This window comes from Cheilinus undulatus, linkage group 10, assembly GCF_018320785.1.
Source record: "Cheilinus undulatus linkage group 10, ASM1832078v1, whole genome shotgun sequence".
Taxonomy (NCBI): domain Eukaryota; kingdom Metazoa; phylum Chordata; class Actinopteri; order Labriformes; family Labridae; genus Cheilinus; species Cheilinus undulatus.
Genome location: NC_054874.1, coordinates 13,321,609 through 13,336,773, shown reverse-complemented (window position 1 = coordinate 13,336,773; position 15,165 = coordinate 13,321,609). Strand labels below are relative to the sequence as shown.

The window sequence follows — 15,165 nt, the reverse complement described above, 5'->3', positions numbered from 1 at the left end:
ACCAAGGAGCACTGCATCCAAAAAGTGAGAGTGTGTGTCAGTACACAAGCCTGTTAGCACCACCAGCACTTCAGGAAGCTGCTCTGGGTTGTTGTTTAATTCACCTGGGCTTATGTTCATTGAGATTTAGTTCTTTGTCCGTCATTTGTCAAACAGAGCAGCTATAAAAGTATGATGAAGAGCAGCAGAGGGATTTTATGATGTAGTCATGATGCAGAGTGTTGCATCTTCATTGCCTGGCTCAAGATCCTTCCTGCAGTGACATAAAAATGAACTTCTCAAGCTATTAAAACTTGTAAGGGCCTCCATTGTTCTCCAAAGGCCAAATCCTAATCTTTAAATCCACCAGCCTACCTGTGTATTGATCAGTCGGTCAGTGGTTCGAAGTAAATATCAGACCATTTATGAAGGATCCTTGTGTGAGTATTGAGTGGTGCATGTCGTCTCCCCTCGAGTGCTCTCATGAGCTATGGGATGAAACCATTCTCAAAAGGTCACCAATTAAAAATCTCATTAAGTGTCTGAAATTAGAGACTCTGAGGTCGACTTTTTGAGCTTTCCAGAGGGAGCAGAGGGAGGAGATGAGGAGATAATGTCAGCGTTATCACTTCGAGCTCTGAACCAGCAGAGACAGGTTAGGTCAGAGAGAGACGTACAGCTCCTTGTCTCTTTAAACATTAAGCCATGTATGCATTATGTATATATGCACTGTGGTGGTGCATGTATGCATAATGCATTTACAGTCTGGTAGCCCTACTGTGAGGCTGATGAAGCTGCTGCTGAGAGTTCTCATCAGCTGAGAATATTTGGAAAAAGAGCTTATGAAAGTGTTCACCCCCTTGCATGTTTTACCCTTTCATTGATTTCATCAATCAATCAATCAATCATGGTGCTAGTAGTCTCACAATCAGAGTGTATGGAAGGTCCAGTCACTGGTTAATCAGTATTCCTGGCTACCATTTCATCATATAGACAAAAGAACACTCCAAGTAACTCAGAGAAAAGGTCATAGAAAAGCATAGGGGATGAATACAAAACAATTTTCAAGGCACTGAACAACCCCTTGAGTTCAGTTAAATCCATTATCAAGAAATGGAAGGAATATGGCGCATGTGTAAATCTGCCAAATGAGGCTATCCTCACAAACTGAGTGAAGGAGACTAGTGAGAGAGGCCACCAGGACACCTATGACTAATCTGAGGGAGTTACAAACTTCAGCATTTGCACACGACTGTTGCCCATGTCCTTCACCTGTCAAAGCTTTATTGGAGAGCGGCAAAGAGAAAGATGCTCTTGAAGAAAACTCAATAAATCTCAAGAAGAGTTCGCTTCCATGGACAAGTTTAAGAAAGTTCTTTGGTCTGATAAAATCTAACCAGTGCAGGGACCAAACAAAACAATCACCACAAACACACCATCCCCGCTGAATAGTGCAGTGGTGGCAGCATCATGCTGTGGGGATGCTTCTCAGCAGCCGGCCCTGGAAGGCTAGTTAAGGTAGAGGGTAAGATAAATGTAGCAAAATAGAGAAAAATCCATGAAACTAATTTTTTTCAGTTTGCAAGAAATTTATTTTCCAGGATGACAATGACCTGAAGCATACAGCAAAAGCTGCACAGAAATGTTTTAAAGGCACCAAGCTGAATGTTCTGGAGTAGTTGACTTAAAACCCAGACCTCAATCCAAAAAGACTGATCACTGTGCAACCTGTGAGAGCTTGAGGAGTTTGCAAAGATGAATGGAATAGGTAAAATCACTGCTCACGTACTTCACATTTAGGAAATCAAATCTTCAAAATTATCAGACAAATTGGCCATTGCTGAATATGTTCAGAAAGGGGGAATCTGGCCCAAAAACAGCACCATTATCCAGCTTCAGTCCATGACACAGAAGCCATAGACTCAGCTGCCATCAGTTAACAGCTAATTGCATTATTGTCACCCTGCACTCTCTGCTATGAGTTGGAATATGCTGTCTTTCTGGCAAAAATTTACCTCCACCAACTCAGCTTCCTCCATTTTAAGTTACGCCCTCATATTCACTATTCACTGCCAAGGAGCTTATACATTTTCTTGTTTTTGAAATGCAATGAAATGAATGTATCGTTGTAGCACCATGCTCCCTGAAAAGTCAGATTTATTCCACTTGGGAGCAAAACTGTAGCCTATATCCATTTTGCAGTACATGGTTAAATTGATTATGAGTCCGTCGCTGATTGAACTGATCATGGCAATCTCATTCAGATTCACATTTTTAATCATTAGAAGTTCTGTTCAAATTTACATACTAGGCTTATCCAGAGTGAATGTGCAACACCAAACGCCCAAATTACCAGAAGTCTCCAGTTTTATTAACCCTGTGCAAGAGTATTATTTTAATAGGACAGTGGTTATAGTCCCCTTATCCCTTATCAATGTCAACTATCCTAGTAATTGTCTCATTGAAAATATTAAAACATTCTTTTTATCATCACCTGTTATAGTAACTGCCTTATCATCATATTTATCTGTTAAGAAAATGCACAGTAAAGTTTTTTTTTGTTTTACTTGGAGGTTTTGAACCATGCTGAAGAAAAAAGATCCTCTGAAGAAAGTTAACGAGTAGTTTGTGTGAGAACTGTTCTCCATCAACTTCTGAGACGCATCTGGAGAATTTGGGATGCTGTGTAATGTGACTTTTGAATGTTTTATGATTTTTTTTTTTTTTTTTTACATTTTAAGCAGTAATAGTGAAGATTTATTTACTTCGATTGAAATGGGAAAAAAAAACCCAGAAGGCTTCTTTCAGCCTGAGGAAATGAAACCAAAACTTTCTGCATGGACTGATGCAAAGGTATGGATGTATCAGAAGGAACTGGAAAATGTGTTTTTATAGTGCCTATAAAAAATATTCACTCTATCATCATTTTATTGATTTTATAAATCAGTCATAGTCAAAAAAAATTCCAAATAACCCCTTTAATGTCAAAGCGAAAACAGATTTCTTCAAAGTAATTTCAATTAAACGAGTCTGTGTAAGAGTTAATGAGTCTGTGTGGATAGGTCTCAGTCAGGCTTGCACATTTGGACACTGCAATTTTACTCAATTCTTCTTTGTAAACTGCTCAAAGTCTGTCAGGTTGCACAAGGATTAGGTGTGAACAGCCCATTTCAAGTCCAGCCATAATTTCTCTTTTAGACAGAGGTCTGTGCTTTGACTCCAGAACATTCACCTTGTTTTCTTTCAACCATATCTATGTAGCGTTTGCTGTATGCTTCGGTTTATTGTCTTGCTGGAAAACAAATCTTCTCCCAAGTTGTAGTCCTCTTGCAGACTGAAAAAAAAAATTGTCCTCTGGGATTTTCCTGTAATTTGCTGCATTTATCGTACCCTCTACCTTTACAAGCCTTCCATGGCTGGCTGTCAAGAAGCATCCCCACAGCATGATGCTGCCACTGCCATACTTAACAGTAGGGATGGTGTGTTTGTGGTTGGTGTCCCCCAAACATAGCGTCTTATCCGATGGCCCATCCACGTGACCATGGAGTCTCCCACATGCATTTTGGCAAAATCCAGTCGAGATTTAATGACTTTTCATCAACAGTGATTCTCTCTGTGTCAATGTCCCATAAAGCACCCATAATCAGTCCAGGGGATGTTCAGTGACTTGGATTTTTTTTTGCCCCTGAGGTCAGGATGTGAGTGTTTTTATGAAGACTGCTGTTACTGAGACATAACAGCACTGCTCAGCCTGTCTTCCCTGACTGAGTGGCTGAGGGTTAAAAAATGTGCTACCCTATTTTTATTTTGACTTCCATCTTGTAACATTTATTAAATATGTTTTCCTCTTACCCTACACAAATATCAAAAGGAAGAAATCTCTGCACCTTCAGGCCTGCGTGCTGCACCAAGGTGCCCAGCAGTACGCGATGTAGGTACTGAATCTCCACTCCCACAGGCCTTCACCTGACATTTACCATTTTCTGCCCGGAGACGTGGCTGTGCTTCATGCAGGATGAAGCCCATTGTCTGAGCGTTCTTCTTCTCCAGCCACAAAATGCATCTGCAATAACTATTGATTTCCTCGTGCGCCTTACAGAGACACACAGAGAATGTCACCAAGCATCCAGTTATCGTCCCTTCCCTGTGGTTTTTACTTTCTCTGCACGCACACACAGACATTTAATCCGTTTTATTTTGTGTATATGTCTCAGATGTGTGCTTGACCTCACATAGGTTCGTGCATTTTTCTGTTTGCATTCAGTTTGCTTCAGGGAAAGCAGTCTCTGATGATGCAAGACCTGGCACAGACCCTTTATAAGAACAAAACTGATTTCATTTGGACTTGCGGCACTTCTGCTGATGCCACCTTTAACTGCAAATTAACCACTTGTAAGTTATTTTAAATTTCATTATCGGGTGTAATTGCTAGAAGAGTATTTGCCTGAAGTTACCAAAGGCAGCAAAACAATGTGAGCGTAATTATTCCTGAAGGATTCTTGGGTATAAAATAAAGAGCTCAGAGACATGCTTTTGTGTGTTCTTATTTAAATCAGTGTCATGTAGGACAATTTTCTTAGAGATAGGTTATCATCTTTTAGGGCCCATATCCTCCAAGGACGCCTTTCTTGTCTTACAATATCCTTCCAAGGTGACTTTCTTTGTTCCTGTCTGTCATTGGTGAGAAACAGTTTAGGAGTGGCTGCATTAAAAAAAGGAAAGAAAAGGACACGTGTTTCGTGGTGTGCAGCAGTCCAAGTAGTAGCGATCAGCATGGTAGATTCTGCTTTGTGTCTGAAAACCAACACAGTGAATGTTTCACCCCAGTGAGTGCTGCCCTGAAGGAAACAACTTCCCCTTGAAGATTTGGGTCACCTACTTGCTCGAGTTAGAACAGCGTGAATTCACACACGGTGGTGCATGTTGATGTATCTCCTTAAGCGTTACAAGTCGGCCTGCTAGATTTAAAAGGACATGTTATAATATCACTTGTGTTTTGTCAGATGAAAGCATAATACTAACCTCATGTAGTGTGCTGTCAGGGTCTCGCATGAATACTGTGTTCTCTGCATTTTTGGTGCTGGGATTTTTAGAGAATTTGTTTTTCTCTCATACAGAAAGGCTTCTGTGGGGAATGTTTTGTGCTTATGTGCATGGCAACATATGCTCTTTTCTGTTTAGATCCTTTGAATAACATGAAGTAGAACACTTAAAAGACTCTGTAAATCAAAATCAGTCATTAATCTCTAAACACACTAGACAAGCCAGAATAAAGTTTATTTAAAGATTTAAGCAGACTGAAAGCAATGTGTGACTGAATCTTTGATTTAGAAACTTTTGGGGCGAGGTTTTCGTGGAGCTCAGTGCTAGTAGTCTCACCATGAGTGAAAAAGAGATCACCTGTGTCACTGGTTAATCAGTATTCCTGGCTACCATTGCCCCATGAAGACAAAAGAACACTCCAAGCAGCTCAGAGAAAAGGTCATCAAGAATAAGTCAGGGGATCCATCAATAGCTGTGTTTCCATTACCCTTTGAAATGCACAAAATCGGGGTGCAGGTGGCCTAGCGGTTAGGGGCGCGCCCCATGTACACGGACAACCCGGGTTCAAATCCAGTCTGAGGCCCTTTACCGCATGTCTCTCCCCCGCTCTTTTCCCTGTTTCCGACTCTATCCACTGCCCTCATCTATCAAATAAAGGCACAAAAAAAAAAAGTAAAAAAGAAATGCTCAAAATCAAAATAGCACAATAGAAAAGCTGGTTATGGAAACAGGAATTTCAAAAACCTCTCAAATACCGCAAAAAAAGTTTTTACACTCTCATGAGGAGGTTTTTCAGGCATTTCAGGCAATACAGAAATATATCACAAAAGTGCAATGGAAACACCTTTCCGCATTTACAAGTCACAGGATGTGATGTACAGTGTCACATGACCAGTTACTCCAAGACAACAAGGCACGGTACGTGTGGATATGAGAGGAGGAGACTTTTCTCAACATCATACTTATACCCTTACACGTGGCTTTTGCCATACATACGGACTTTGCCCCTGAACTATCATCTGTTGCCTTCGTCATTAGCTCAGAATTATCAAGGCAACCGCCATAGATGTAAATAAAGCCGTACCAACATGCAACAGGTTTTGAGCGTCAAGCTTTCTTGCAGCAGATTCACGCGAGATGAGACTTTACGAGAATTGCAAGGCTCATTCCCAAAACTCCCTTCAATGGAAATGCATTCCAAGCGCAATTGTACTTAGTCAAAATTTGAGAAATATTGCTTTTTTTGTAAAAAAATTTAATAGAAACCCAGCTATTGAGAAATGGAAGGAATATGCCAGATGTGTACATCTAGATGAGTCTGTCCTCACAAACTGAATGAGAGAGGCCATCAAGACTCCTATGACTACTGCAAACAACAACTGTTTCCGAGGTTTTATGACAGAGTGGCAAAATAAAAGCCACTGTTGAAGAAAAGTCACATAAATCTCGACAAAAGTTTGCCAAAAGGCATGTGGGAGACTCCACGGTCTAGTGGAAGAAAGTCCTTCAGTCTGATGAAACCAAATGCTGCTTTTCGGCCATCAGACAAGGCGCTATGTTTGGCAAACACCAAACACTCCGCATCCCCACTTTGAAGCATATTAGGGCAGCATCATGCAGTGGGGATGCTTCTTAGAAGCCGGCCCTGGAAGGCCTATAAAGGTAGGGGGTAAAATGAACAAGTCAAAATATGTAAAAACCCCAAAGCACAATCGTAGTTAGCCCGCGATAAACTACATAGATTTAATTTCCATCAAAACAATGACCCAAAGCATACAGAAAAAGCTACACATAAACGGTTTAAAGACAACAAGGTGAATGTTCTGGAGTGGCTGAGTCAAAGCCAAGACTTCAATCCAGAAGAGAATTGAAAAGGGGTCACTCACGCCAGATGTCCGTGCAACCTGACAGACTTTGAGCAGTTTTGCAAAGAAGAATGGTGTAAAATTTCAGTGTCCAAATGTGCAATCCTGATCGAGATTTGTCCACACAGACTCAGAACTGTGATTGCAGCCAAAGGAGCATTTACTTAAAACCGACTTGTGTTAATAATTTTTGTATTTTTTCTCAATAAGGCCAAATTATATTGACAATGATTGAGTTATAAAATTTTTAAAAAGATAAAACATCCAAGGCGTTGAATACACTGGTACTGTATTTGCGGTGAAGCTTGTCTTGGTGTCACTAGAACTAGGTGTAACAACTGCTAAGTGTCAAACTGATGACTCCGATGAGGACAGAGTGCCGGTGAAACATTAGTCCTCTGTACCTGATTAAATTTCAAACAAGTCACTGTTTTGCAGTGGTATAGTGCTGGGTATACACGGGTATATGGAGTATACCCACTTATATTTTGGCTCACCATAGAGTATGCCCACTTCAAAATGAAGAGTATACCCATGTCTACACACACTACTACACCACTGCTCTTGTTCTCCAGGTTCTTCTTTCAGAAGGAATCCATTAAAGTATATTTTGAAGTCTTGTTAATGTTTTATCAGTCTTATTAATATAGTTATTTAATTCAAATTAATGAGCGTATGTAATGAATGAATAATCACAATGTGTAAGTCAGTTGTCATTACAGTAGAATACTTGTTGCATTGCTCTTTGGGATGTTTTTGTCCTTCTCTGTTGACTAAATAAGGATGACTTTAGGATGACTCCCGGCAGGAGATCTAAGTACACTACAAAGCTAAGTATTCTGACCAACCACTTAACAAGCTGATACATACTGTACATAATATAAAAAGTACGATCTGATCTCAATCAGTATCAGAAGCAAAAAATCACCAAATTTTTCCTTTTTGTTTAAGTCAGAGAAGCAAACATGTATTTCTGAATCTGTAGACTTTCTTTCAGGTGCTTGTAAAAAGCTCACCACTGTGCTTTTAAAAGAAACAGGTAAGAACAGAATGTTCCAGAGGGGCAATTCACCTCAGACGTAGGCAGCTTAAAGCATTTCACTCTTCATGCTACTCCATTTAATCAGAGACAAAAGGCCAAGGAACAACACTGATGATCCATTCTGTCCTCCATTAATCAGTAGGCGTGTTTAATTTCCCTGTCTGCCTGCATCCACGTGTGTTCCTGTGAGTCTGTGTTAATGTGTGTTCTATAAAAAGCAGACACTTTCTGCCACATTTTTTTGTCTGCTGCCTGAAAGCATCTCTGCGTCACTCTAACACGCAGCTGTGAGCGTTAGTGCTCATGTTCTGCGTGCTTGTTGATGTTTATATGGGGATGTGATGCGTTCATTTTTACAGTATGTAAGTCCATGTGTGATTTTGTGTAAGTGTGTGTATCAGCCTCTCTGCTCCCCTTGCTATTTATTCTCTGTGAGACCTTGTTTACTGTGCTCTTTCTAAATGTCAGTACTGTCAGTCAGGCCTCCCATAAGCCCCGGTCCGTGCTGCCGGGCCCTCCCCGTGTTTATCTCTGCCGACAGGTGGACTCTGAGTGTGAGCCTCTGCCTAACACCACTCCATCCATCCATTTACTTCTCTCCAATCACTTCTTTTCGATCTTCCTCTCCTTCTTATCCTCCATAGACATCCCTGCCTCTTCTTGCTGTTGAGTTCAGTTAAGAATTTACCAGGTCTCATGTATTTTCACTCTAATCAGCTGCTTCCTGTTCCACTTCCACATGTCTTGGGAGTCGTCCTTCGTTGACCTCAGTTACCTCTACTTTAATCATCAAGATTAAAACAACAAAAAGTCATGAAATATTTATCTTTGTAATGGTGAATCTAGAACATATGGAAGTTTGACTGAGATGCAACTGTATGTGGAAAATATAAGGTGCGGTGTAAGGGTGTAACGGTACACCTATTTATGCCAAACTTTGTCCACCTTGTCGTGTATCAGTCAGAATATGTGCAGAACAAATATATGTCAAATCTGACAGAAACAGGACAGGAAAGCAGGAGCACAGCATGCTCAGGCTGTCATAGCAACCAAAACAAATGAGAATCAAGACATTGAAACCTTCACTAAAAAAAGGTCTCCTGTTTGGAAATGCTTTGGATTCCCAGGGAAAAACAACAGTGAACAAAGAAAAAGTGAACAAGGCAAAAGCGTGTGGACATTTTTCTATACGGGTGTCAGGATTAGAATTTACAAATGCTTTTGAACCGGCACCACACAAACACACGGGGGGGGGGGTTGTTGCACAGCTCCCTCTGGAACTAAAACAACCTTTAGCTTGTAATTCTGAGCCACCAAAATGATAAAAAAAAAATTCAATTAACCCTGTTATAGCTACAAATCTACAACCATATCAGCTGTTGAGCACACAGGATAAAAACACAAAAGGTAAAAGGTTGTAGTAACTGAGCTGCGATATGAAATCCTTTCCCGTCTGCATTATCCTGGCCCAGATCTGATTTTCAGATTTATTTTGCACTCAAAGGGTGTTTAGAAAAGGTGTTACCACAGAAAACCCAAATGTGTCAGTGCCTGTTTCAGCCATTGGAAAGAAAAGTCAAGCTCTTTAAAAATATATATACTATTTAATTTATTTAAAAGTAGCTTATTCATTAAAAGATTTTTTGTTGCAGGTTGCATCAGCATTGTTCCATTTTTTATTCCTTTATATATATATATATATATATATATATATATATATATATATAAAGGGCTTAAGAAATTTATTAGACCTCCTGTCATATTTGTCTCAAAGACCATCCAGCATTATGAAGTGCTTTAATGCAGACTCTTTCATTTACAGTGAGCTCTCCACATTTGATTTGACCATTTTGAACAGGAATGAGGAATTTCAAACTGAATTCACCTTTTTATACCCAAAGTAGAGCCGGCTCACTGGGCTTCTCTGAGAAGTCAGAAATTAATCAAGCATAACATTCAACCAATAAAACTATTTTTTCTGTTCAAGGATGCAAGTAAATAACTATGATTTGACATATTAATCAAGAAATATTAATGTGCTTCACTATTTTTTTTCCTTTTTTTTTTGTAAATCAGTAAATTTGAAAATTTATGGATAACAATGATAATTCTATTTTAGCATTAAAAATATCATTTCAGTTAAGAGCTTCTACATATTGGTGTATTAACCATTGCAGAAACATAAAAAATGATTTTGGTTATTGCCAGTGCTGTCAATTTAGGGCAGCTGTGGCATACATACATATATATGTATTTTCCTATGTTTGCCGCATTCATTTTACCCTCTTCCTTTACAAGCCTACCACGGCTGGCAGTTAAGAAGCATCCCTAGAGCATGATGCTGCCACCACTGTACTTCACCGTAGGCATGGAGTGTTTGTGGTGGCGTGCAGTGTTTGGTGTCTGCCAAACAAAGTGTCATATTTGAAGGAACCATTTTGGTCTTAACAGACAATGCAACTTTCCTCAACTTGACCTTTTCTCTGAGTTGTTCGGAGTGTTCTTTTGTCGTCAAGGTGTAATAGTAGACAGGAATACTAAGTAACCAGTGACTGGACCTTCCAGAAACAGGTGTCTTTATACTACAGTCACCTGAGAGACATTCAGTACACTCAGGTGATCCCCATCTCACTAATTGTAAGATTACTAGCACCTGTTGAATCAGCTCAGTCATTTTAAAGGGAAGAATAGTTAAGCAGTCACTTATTTCACATTACATATTTTTGTTTGAGTGAGATTACTTTGTACAAATATGTTTTGTCTTTGACATTCAAGAGGTTTTTTTTTTAGTTTCTTTTTTTTTTGTCAAAAAGCCAAAGTATATTGACAATGATTGATGGATAAAATCAATGAAAGGTTAAGACATCCAAAGAGATGAATACCTTTCGTAGGAACTGTACATAGTGCTGAAAACAGGCGACCAGGGTGTTCCATGGATATGGGGTAAACGCCATTCTCCAAGCTGATAATTGCTATTAGGTTTTTGGATTCAGAATTAATTTTCAACAATTTATAGCAATTGGTGCATATACAGCATGAAAAAAATGATGTGTGTGTGTTTCCTCTACCAATAGGAAAGTTTAAGTTAAGTAGAAGATGCAGCATACATACTTCAGGTCACACCTGTGTTGAACTTGTGGATGTTTTCTTGGCTGTCGTTTCCGTATAAAGCTTGCTGGGTGGGAGATCTTGGCAAGAGAAGAACTTGAGTAAAAGGGCGTGGGTTCATGAAGTTCTTCTAGTGAATGTGTTTGGAGATGTTTGTGTCTGCACCTGATGTCTGTGTGTGTGTGTCTGATGGCCCCGTGGAGTCGCCTCCTCTCCTCAGTGCCTCTGTTGCTCCCATTGCATGATTTTAGACAGAAATAAATCAGCTCTACCACTAACACTCTGCCTGCAACAATAGCATTTTCTCAGCCTGGAAGTCAAAATGGTTCAGTAATGGATCCAGGATGAGGCATAATATGGTAACCCAGTGCAGATCAGCATCTCTCAAACTGAGTTTTGTCAAACAGTGAAGCTTGTTGTCTATTTATGACTCTTAACTTGCAGAGAAATTCCAAACTCAACAAGAAAAATCTGTATAAACATAAGAGTTTTTTGCTGATAGTTTTAACAGGCGCAGATTGTTTGGCACATTGGATGCACCAGGACTTTTCAAGGTGGCCTGAGGGTCTATTTAGTCTGCTGTGTGCAGTCAAGCAGGATAAGGCCTTCTTAAAATCCATGCATCATTAAATACTTGCCCAACTCTCATAGTTGGTTTACAGCACTCAACAGGTTGCTATAGTACCCCAGCCGTGGTCGACAAAAGATGGCACCATGGCGGCCCTCTTAGTGCACATAGTTAACCCTCTTCCTCTGCTTCTTAGGCATTGACAGTATTTTCAACAGGTGAAAAAGACAGTCACGAGAAAATAAAGGTGGAGCAGAGAGGGAGAAAAAGAAAAGGCCCAGCTACATACAGTGAAATGATTCTAACTAAGGTAGATGTTTGCTAGTTGGACACCACAAATACCCGGTAAAGTTAGGGGAGAGTATAGAGAGTGTGTCTCTCTGTGAACAGGTAATTCATTACAGTAATGAGTGCAACAGAGAAGTGATATAACATTGAAGGCAGCATGTCTTAACCAGTCAGAAAGAGTACAAGCTAATGAGAGTGCGTACTGTAGCCTGCAGCTAATTAATGAATCAGTGTAATTCATCATAAAGTTACTGGGATCAGTGACAAGGATTGATAGTGCCATCTGCAGGTACACTATATTATCCAAGTTACTACAATGCAATGCCTATTAAAAGGATTCATCCCCTTGGATGTTTTACCCTTTTATTGATTTTATAAATCAATCATGGTCAGTATAATTTGACTTTTTTGACGAAAAAAAAATATGTATGTCTAAGTGAAAGTAGATTTTTGCCAAGTAATGTCAACTAAAAAAAAATATATCTAGTGTGAAATAAGTGACTGCATAAATATTCACCCCCTTCAAGCCAGTATTTAGTAGATGCACCTTTGACTGCAATCACAGCACTGAGTCTGTGTGGAAAATTCTCATTCAGGCTTGCACACCTGGACCCTGCAATTTTACTCCATTACAATTTGCAAATCTGCTCAAAGTCTCTCAGGTTGCACAGGGATCAGGCGTGAACAGCCCTTTTCAAGCCAGCTACAAAATTTCTATTGGATTGAGGTCTGGGTTTTGACTCAGCCTCTCCAAAACATTCACGTCGTTGTCTTTAAGCCATTTCTGTGTAGCTTCAGGTCATTGTTTTGTTGGAAAATAACAAACTGATTTCCTATATTTTGCCACATACCCTCTATGTTTACAAGCTTTCCAGGGCTGGCTACTGAGAAGCATCCCCTCTGCATGATGTTGCCACCACTATGCTTCACAGTGGGGATGGTGCAGTGTTTGGTGTTCGCCAAACAAAGCATCTTGTCTGATGGCCAAAAAGCAACACTTTGGTCTCATCAAACCAAACAGTTTTCTTCCACTTGACCATGCAGTCTCCCACATGCTTTTTGGTGACCTACAGTCCAGATTTAACATGACTTTTCTTCGACAGTGGCTTTCTCTTCACCACTCTCACATAAAGCTCTGACTGGTGAAGAACCCAGACAATGGTTGTTGTATACAGAGTCTCTCTCATCTCAGCTGCTGAAGCTTTAAACTCCTGGTGGCCTTTCTCACTAGTCTCCTTCTTGCGCAGTCAATTCGTTGCACTCGTTCAGTTTCTTCGTGATGGATTTAACTGCACTCTGGGGGATGTCCAGTGTCTTTTTGTATCCACCCCGTGACTTAAACTTTCAATAACCTTTCCTCTGAGTTTCTTGGAGAATCCTGTTGTCTCCATGGTGTAATGGTAGCCAGGAATACTGATAAAGTTGCGAGCTCTGTTGAATTAGGTTAGCCACTTCAAAGGGGGTGAATATTTATGCAATCACTTTTTTTACTTTGCGTATTTTTGTTTAATTGTCATTACTTTGTGGAAATCTTTTTTCACTTAACATTAAAGACTCAAAAAAGCTAGATTATATTGCCCACAATTGATTTCAGACACTGTAAATAAGGTAAAATTTGGATTTAGTTTACTCATGCTTTACAATTATGCTTTAACGTGCAAAATCATACCTCATTTGACCAAACAGGGCTCTTTCATTTCCTGTGTTGTTTTAATCCCTTTTATTCATTTTTTTTTCTTTTTGCAGATTTTCTCATTCAAGCTGAATGTGTTTTTCAGGATGCTCACTTTGTTGCTCAGCAGTTTGTTTGTGTCCTTTGTGCACACTCTTCAAAGCATGCCATACTTCACATATCTCATCTGAAGCCTCTGTTTTGCAGCCAAAAGCCTGTATTACAAAGCCAACACAATGATAAACACTGATGCCACTTCATATGATCCAATTTAAACAAATCCTAATTTGCTTATCAAATTTTTTCTGATTGAGGGAACTATCGATCAAGCACAGGGATAAATGTAGCCCTACTGTTGTCATTTTCATCATTAAAAACAAGAAATCAGATCGTGTTACACACCAGCGAGTTACATAATCGTGGTGTCAGTGAGTTGCTGCCAAAGCAGTTGGGGAAGACTTGGTAGGAAGGAATGATTTATTCATACAGCGACGGTTCAGTTTAGTTCACAGCATCGCCTATGTTTTATTTATCTGGCAATTGCATCAAGGCGACTTTTGATCATACATGCATGCGCGCTCAGTACCAGGAGCTAGTGAGGCACACACACACACCCCTAGAGGATCTCACTGGGGTATCACACTTTGTACACAGACGACGACACCGGCCCCTCTGAGGCGCACACTCTGTCAAAGCTGCATTTAAAATCACGCTCACATATGTTTCCTGTAGCAGAGAGGGGTTTCACCATTATCCAGCTGTGACAGAGTATGAATCTTCCTCCTGCAAGTATGAATTAAACAACGAACCCAGAGGCCACATGGGAAATCTACCTGTAAACACTGGATTTGGTTTGACTGGAAAGATGCGCCGTGATGCTTAAAAGACTAATCAGTCAGCCGTGCATCATTGAAAGAAGCCCTAATGAGAGCTTTCACTTTGTGACGACAATTGTATCCAACTATACGGGCGATTGGCCTTATAGAGAGAGAGACAGAAACAGAGAGAGGAGGAGGAGTGAGATGACTAAAGTCTCTCTCAGCTCAGCTGTACTGTTTGGAGTGCAGAGAGTGCTGCCATGGCAACAATAAAGAGACTGAATTTTCCATGAGGGCATAGCCTCACACGTTTTTTAAAAACTGCATGTGAGTTCACGTGCGTGTCATCTCCATGCCTTAGCAGTCCAAAAGGATTTAAAGCACTATACAGTAAGTCTGTTTGTATGCGTGCTGCTGGTATTGATTTTGAGTGAGCAGCTGTGATGTATCTGTGTTTGGATTCCTGTTTTCTTTGCTGGAGTGACTAAGAGGCTTGTGCGAGTGGGCGCAAAGCGAGTGCTCTCACAGCTCAACCAGCACCGACTTATCTCAGGTTACACCAGGCTAAGACTGCACCAGTAACATCATTCAGCAAACCTATACATACAAGCAGATACAGTGGTTACAGTCGGGCCTCAATCACATCGATTCCTCTGCACCAAACTCACCTGGAGGCTAACTTCTTGTGGGTTCATGCACCTACATTCACAGCAGCTGTTTGTTGCAATGCAGCCTCTGAATTTCAACACGCATTCAATAGTTCTGACGCTTTTAATCATAAT

At 40.2% G+C, this 15,165-nt stretch overlaps 1 protein-coding gene across 2 annotated transcripts in view; it reads left to right on the top strand.

The window, feature by feature from the left end:
* gria1a (glutamate receptor, ionotropic, AMPA 1a) overlaps positions 1-15,165 on the top strand; it is a 151,713-nt gene that overhangs the window by 97,873 nt on the left and 38,675 nt on the right. The window lies entirely within an intron of this gene.